This window comes from Protomyctophum parallelum (assembly GCF_964188405.1).
Source record: "Protomyctophum parallelum genome assembly, chromosome: 1".
Lineage (NCBI taxonomy): Eukaryota > Metazoa > Chordata > Actinopteri > Myctophiformes > Myctophidae > Protomyctophum > Protomyctophum parallelum.
Genome location: NC_139697.1, coordinates 91837087 through 91844153, shown reverse-complemented (window position 1 = coordinate 91844153; position 7067 = coordinate 91837087).

Genomic DNA, 7067 nt, shown 5'->3' with positions numbered 1-7067 from the left:
CCCTACACACCTGTCACCAGCCTTTTGAGGTGTGCATCGGCCCTTTGCTATAAAATTAATTAGTGACATAGTGCCGCTTTAACCCAACTAGCTAATGTTGTTTATGTTTACTGCTGGGCTGAACCCATGGCCTTCCCCACATGTTGTCTTACCCTCTACGTTTTTGTAAAACACATTTGCTGTCATAGTTTGTTATGCTGATTGCCTATACGTTTTATACAGAACTAATGGGTCCCTCTGTCCATTTTATACAGAATTAGAGGACACTTTTTAGATTATACCTAGCACTAGCAGACCACCATAATATTTGCCTAAATGTGTTTTTGTTTGTTGAGTAATTACTGTGTTGAATGGCTTGTAGTAAAAAATAAAAAATAAATGGGGAAAAGAAGTAGAAGGAAAAAGAAGCCTTCAAAATGCAGTTTCAAAGCACCGGTAAATGAATATAAAATGTGTTGTATTGGATTGCATTTCGAGCTATCTCCATAATAACATCATCATCTCCTTTGTCTCCTTACAACCATTGTGCCTAATTTATGCTCGATTGTATGATGATATCGCATGCCCAAAATAGCCAATAAGCTTGATTATTTTTGGCGTACAACAGCATCGTACGACTAAGTACACATCAGGCTTTCGAAGGAAGTATATCTCAGGGAGTCATTCACTAACTCCTGGCATTTCTGTTATCATGTATTTAATGTTATTAAACAAATCATGGACGTGTGTGTTTGGTGTTTTGTCAGCATCATATTATTTTAACGTTCAAATATTTCCAGCATATCACCACGAACAAAATTGAATTTCCTTGTAGATAATGGCAGCATCATTACATTGTTGCATTATTATTCATTTAGAGCAAGTTTCCGCTACTAAATTGCATTTTGAAATTGAATTGTTCTATTTTCCAGTGATTTATTAGTGATTTATTACTGACATGATACTGACCATGCCACGTAGCCTACTGACCATATGATACTGACCAATAACCACGATACTGACCATGATATTGACACTGAAAAAAGGGGTTGCACACCTGCCGAGGGTGACAAAATGATACAATAAGACAGTAACAATATGCTATGCATACACAAGAGCTTTAAAATGGCATCGAGATATCGCTTCATGCACATACACAGGACTTATAACTTCTCCTCAATCAATCTGCTTTAGTTTAAACCCACAGTGACTTGCATGGTAATATTGGCTCATACATGTAGGCTATGTCCTATATTGTAAACGATACATCTATCTAGCATTCAAAACCAGATGCAATGTTCTGCTCTCTACTCTAAAAGTTTAAATCAAATATACTGTATAAGCATAGCAGTTGTGGCCATTTTCTGGTGCCATCGTTCCAGACCCTATTCATATTTCCCATAGAGATTTCCAAAAATAATTATTTGTATTAAATAGTATCACATCATTTTTTATTATTACTATTACTATTATTATTATTATTATTATTTACACGTAGGCCTATATTAATTGCATTTCTGTTATATTAAATATGCTAAGGTGGCTTACATTTATTTAAATTGCCTTTGTACATGTTTTTTTTTAAATAAACAAAACAAAAGGAACTTAACATTGGTGCTGCATTATTTCATAGGCCAGTGGTCTACTTCAACAGGAGAACAGGAGCGCCACCAACAGGTGGATTTTTGAAAATGACTCAAATCATGAAGGCAGTGTGCAATTTACGTGGAATCTTTCAGACTTTCATACTAGGAATATATGAGGAATATATCCCAACCTTTTCACATTGGCCAGTTACAGCGCCACCAACAGGTGGATCTGTTGTTGTTGTTGTTGTAGTACCGACCCAGCTCACTCAGTCCAGTGGACTCTACTACTCCACTGGACTCTGCTACTCCACTGGACTCTGCTACTCCAATGGAATCTGCTACTCCGCTACTCCACTGGACTCTGCTACTCCAATGGAATCTGCTACTCCACTGGACTCTGCTACTCCAATGGAATCTGCTACTCCACTGGACTCTGCTACTCCAATGAATCTGCTACTCCACTGGACTCTGCTACTCCACTGGACTCTGCTACTCCACTGGACTCTGCTACTCCACTGGACTCTGCTACTCCACTGGACTCTGCTACTCCAATGGAATCTGCTACTCCAATGGAATCTGCTACTCCAATGGAATCTGCTACTCCAATGGAATCTGCTACTCCACTGGACTCTGATACTCCACTGGAATCTGCTACTCCACTGGACTCTGCTACTCCAATGGAATCTGCTACTCCACTGGAATCTGCTACTCCACTGGACTCTGCTACTCCAATGGAATCTGCTACTCCACTGGAATCTGCTACTCCACTGGACTCTGCTACTCCAATGGAATCTGCTACTCCACTGGAATCTGCTACTCCACTGGACTCTGCTACTCCAATGGAATCTGCTACTCCACTGGAATCTGCTACTCCACTGGACTCTGCTTTGTGCAAAACAAGTTTTTGCACAGTGCACCTACAGATTTTGTCCAAACATCGCACAAATTGGTACACAGTCTCTCTAGAGCCATTCAACGAAACGGGTCTTTCAGATTTCTCAGACTCCATCCTGATTGGTTAAGATTGGCTTCCAAAGTTCACAGGAGTGCTCAGTTTCAAACAAAATGCTGCAAATCATGAACACCGCGTGATTTCCGTGAAATTGTGCAGGCACATTCCCAGGCCGAGGAAGAAATGCCACATGAACAATTTCAACTCAGCCTCAAGGTGGCGCTATAACTGGCCGAAAAGTGTTTTTACCTCTAATTTACTTTTGTTGCCCTTTTATCCAACCACCAGATGAAGGCAAGCTGCAATGTCCTACATTTCTATCCTGGTGGAGACCTGTGCCCAGAAGGGCACTTTTTCTAGTTAGGATATTCGTTTTTACTTCACTGTTGTGTTCCTTTTATTTTGTAGTATTGCAGCAGGTTCCTGGTGTCTGCCCTATAGTTACTGTTACCTGTGTTGTCTCGCCTCCCTGTGATTATTATCAGTTATCTCCACCTGTGTCTGGTTGTCCCTAGAGCCAATCCCTGTGTTGATTGGCAGCTGTGTTCACCTGTGTCTGGTTATCCCCGTGTCTATATAACCCCAGTTTTTTGTGTTCTCTGTGTTTGCCACTTCTCTAATGTCCTGCTGCAGCTCTCTGTTCTCCTGGTGTTTCCAGCATTCTCCTGCAAAGTTTTATTCTCCTATGTGGGGGGATAAGGTTTATTCTCCTATGTGGGGGGATAAGGATAAGGTTTATTCTCCTATGTGGGGGGATAAGGTTTATTCTCCTATGTGGGGGGGTAAGGTTTATTCTCCTATGTGGGGGGGTAAGGTTTATTCTCCTATGTGGGGGGGTAAGGTTTATTCTCCTATGTGGGGGGGTAAGGTTTATTCTCCTATGTGGGGGGGTAAGGTTTATTCTCCTATGTGGGGGGGTAAGGTTTATTCTCCTATGTGGGGGGGTAAGGTTTATTCTCCTATGTGGGGGGGATAAGGTTTATTCTATGTGGGGGGATAAGGTTTATTCTCCTATGTGGGGGGATAAGGTTTATTCTATGTGGGGGGATAAGGTTTATTCTATGTGGGGGGATAAGGTTTATTCTATGTGGGGGGATAAGGTTTATTCTCCTATGTGGGGGGATAAGGTTTATTACTTGCGCAAGCAGAGCGCGCAAGTAATGTGATCGGCCTGGTCCATTTGTCGTGACAGCCGTTCCGCCATTTCAGGACCCCCCAGAAAAACATCAAATCTGTGCCCGTATTGCTGGACCAATGATGACGAAATGACCATATTTCTTACGTCATCATTTAGAGCTAGTCATACACGTATTTCTTACGTCATCATTTAGAGCTAGTCATACACATACGTGTATGACTAGCTCTAAATGATGACGTAAGAAATATGGTCATTTCGTTATCATTGGTCCAGCAATACGGGCACAGATTTGATGTTTTTCTGGGGGGGTCCTGAAATGGCGGAACGGCTGTCACGGTTTTTGGACCAAAGTGACCACAGAATACCGCTAATCAACTTACAACTACACACTTTATACAGTATAGAGTATAGAGTATACATATATAGTATATGCCTATATACTATATATATACTATATATATTTCTTACGTCATCATTTAGAGCTAGTCATACGTATACTATATACATAATCAATAAAAAATAATTTACCAAATTGTGCCTGATCTGCTGGGACTAGAGTACGTGGTGTGTATGTAAGAAATATGGTCATTTCGTCATCATTGGTCCAGCAATACGGGCACAGATTTGATGTATGACTAGCTCTAAATGATGACGTAAGAAATACGTGTATGACTAGCTCTAAATGATGACGTAAGAAATATGGTCATTTCGTCATCATTGATCCAGCAATACGGACACAGATTTTATGTTTTTCTGCGTAAGCCTCAAATGTGTGTGTATGTGTATGACTAGCTCTAAATGATGACGTAAGAAATATGTGTATGACTAGCTCTAAATGATGACGTAAGAAATATGGTCATTTCGTCATCATTGGTCCAGCAATACGGGCACAGATTTGATGTTTTTCTGGGGGGGTCCTGAAATGGCGGAACGGCTGTCACGGTTTTTGGACCAAAGTGACCACAGAATACCGCTAATCAACTTACAACTACACACTTTATACAGTATACTATATATACTATATATATTTCTTACGTCATCATTTAGAGATAGTCATACGTATACTATATACATAATCAATAAAAAAAATTTTTACCAAATTGTGCCTGATCTGCTGGGACTAGAGTACGTGGTGTGTATGTAAGAAATATGGTCATTTCGTCATCATTGGTCCAGCAATATGGGTACAGATTTGATGTATGACTAGCTCTAAATGATGACGTAAGAAATATGGTAATTTCGTCATCATTGATCCAGCAATACGGGCACAGATAAATACGAGTATAATATTCAAACATTCCTTCACAGAGATACTGAGATTTGGCAGTTTACAGCGGGCGAAAACATTACATGCGCGCTCTGCTTGCGCACTAGTTGGCCATTTATGGCCTACTAGTGTGCAACAAGCAAGTATGCACTCGACAGAGTGCAGTTCTAGTTCTCCTATGTGGGGGGATAAGATTTATTCTCCTATGTGGGGGGATAAGGTTTATTCTCCTATGTGGGGGGATAAGGTTAAGGTTTATTCTCCTATGTGGGGGGATAAGGTTTATTCTCCTATGTGGCGGGATAAGGTTTATTCTCCTATGTGGGGGGATAAGGTTTATTCTCCTATGTGGGGGGATAACATCTTTGTTGTTTCCAATGTGGCTCAGACATATATTTTTTAATTATATATATATATATATTATATATGTGAATGCTGGTGTTTCCAGCATTCTCCTGCAAAGTTTTATTCTCCTATGTGGGGGGATAACATCTTTGTTGTTTCCAATTCCTGCCGTGGCTCAGCCATATATATTTTTTAGCTTGACATGCATTAGCCTACGGACCCCTAATTGTCTCCACCAGGCCGAAGGCATGGGGGGAGAGTATGTTTTGCACTCCGTCCGTCCGTCCGTGTGTGTGTGTCCGTGAGCAGCTAATCTCGGCCACTGTTAACCCGGTCGATGCCAAATTTTGCACACACACTCCCTGGATGCCAACGATGAACCTCTGCCCCAAAATTTCCAGAATTGTGTCTGGTTGTCCCTAGAGCCAATCCCTGTGTTGATTGGCAGCTGTGTTCACCTGTGTCTGGTTATCCCCGTGTCTATATAACCCCAGTTTTTTGTGTTCTCTGTGTTTGCCACTTCTCTAATGTCCTGCTGCAGCTCTCTGTTCTCCTGGTGTTTCCAGCATTCTCCTGCAAAGTTTTATTCTCCTATGTGGGGGGATAAGGTTTATTCTCCTATGTGGGGGGATAAGGTTTATTCTCCTATGTGGGGTGATAAGGTTTCTTCTCCTATGTGGGGGGATAAGGTTTCTTCTCCTATGTGGGGGGATAAGGTTTATTCTCCTATGTGGACGGATAAGGTTTATTCTCCTATGTGGACGGATAAGGTTTATTCTCCTATGTGGGGGGGTAAGGTTTATTCTCCTATGTGGGGGGATAAGGTTTATTCTCCTATGTGGGGGGATAAGGTTTATTCTCCTATGTGGGGGGATAAGGTTTATTCTCCTATGTGGGGGGATAAGGTTTATTCTCCTATGTGGGGGGATAAGGTTTATTCTCCTATGTGGGGGGATAAGGTTAAGGTTTATTCTCCTATGTGGGGGGATAACATCTTTGTTGTTTCCAATTCCTGCCGTGGCTCAGCCATATATATTTTTTAGCTTGACATGCATTAGCCTACGGACCCCTAATTGTCTCCACCAGGCCGAAGGCATGGGGGGAGAGTATGTTTTGCACTCCGTCCGTCCGTCCGTGTGTGTGTGTGTCCGTGAGCAGCTAATCTCGGCCACTGTTAACCTGGTCGATGCCAAATTTTGCACACACACTCCCTGGATGCCAACGATGAACCTCTGCCCCAAAATTTCCAGAATTGTGTCTGGTTGTCCCTAGAGCCAATCCCTGTGTTGATTGGCAGCTGTGTTCACCTGTGTCTGGTTATCCCCGTGTCTATATAACCCCAGTTTTTTGTGTTCTCTGTGTTTGCCACTTCTCTAATGTCCTGCTGCAGCTCTCTGTTCTCCTGGTGTTTCCAGCATTCTCCTGCAAAGGTTTATTCTCCTATGTGGGGGGATAAGGTTTATTCTCCTATGTGGGGGGATAAGGTGGGGGATAAGGTTTATTCTCCTATGTGGCGGGATAAGGTTTATTCTCCTATGTGGGGGGATAAGGTTTATTCTCCTATGTGGGGTGATAAGGTTTCTTCTCCTATGTGGGGGGATAAGGTTTCTTCTCCTATGTGGGGGGATAAGGTTTATTCTCCTATGTGGGCGGATAAGGTTTATTCTCCTATGTGGGGGGGTAAGGTTTATTCTCCTATGTGGGGGGGTAAGGTTTATTCTCCTATGTGGGGGGGTAAGGTTTATTCTCCTATGTGGGGGGGTAAGGTTTATTCTCCTATGTGGGGGGGTAAGGTTT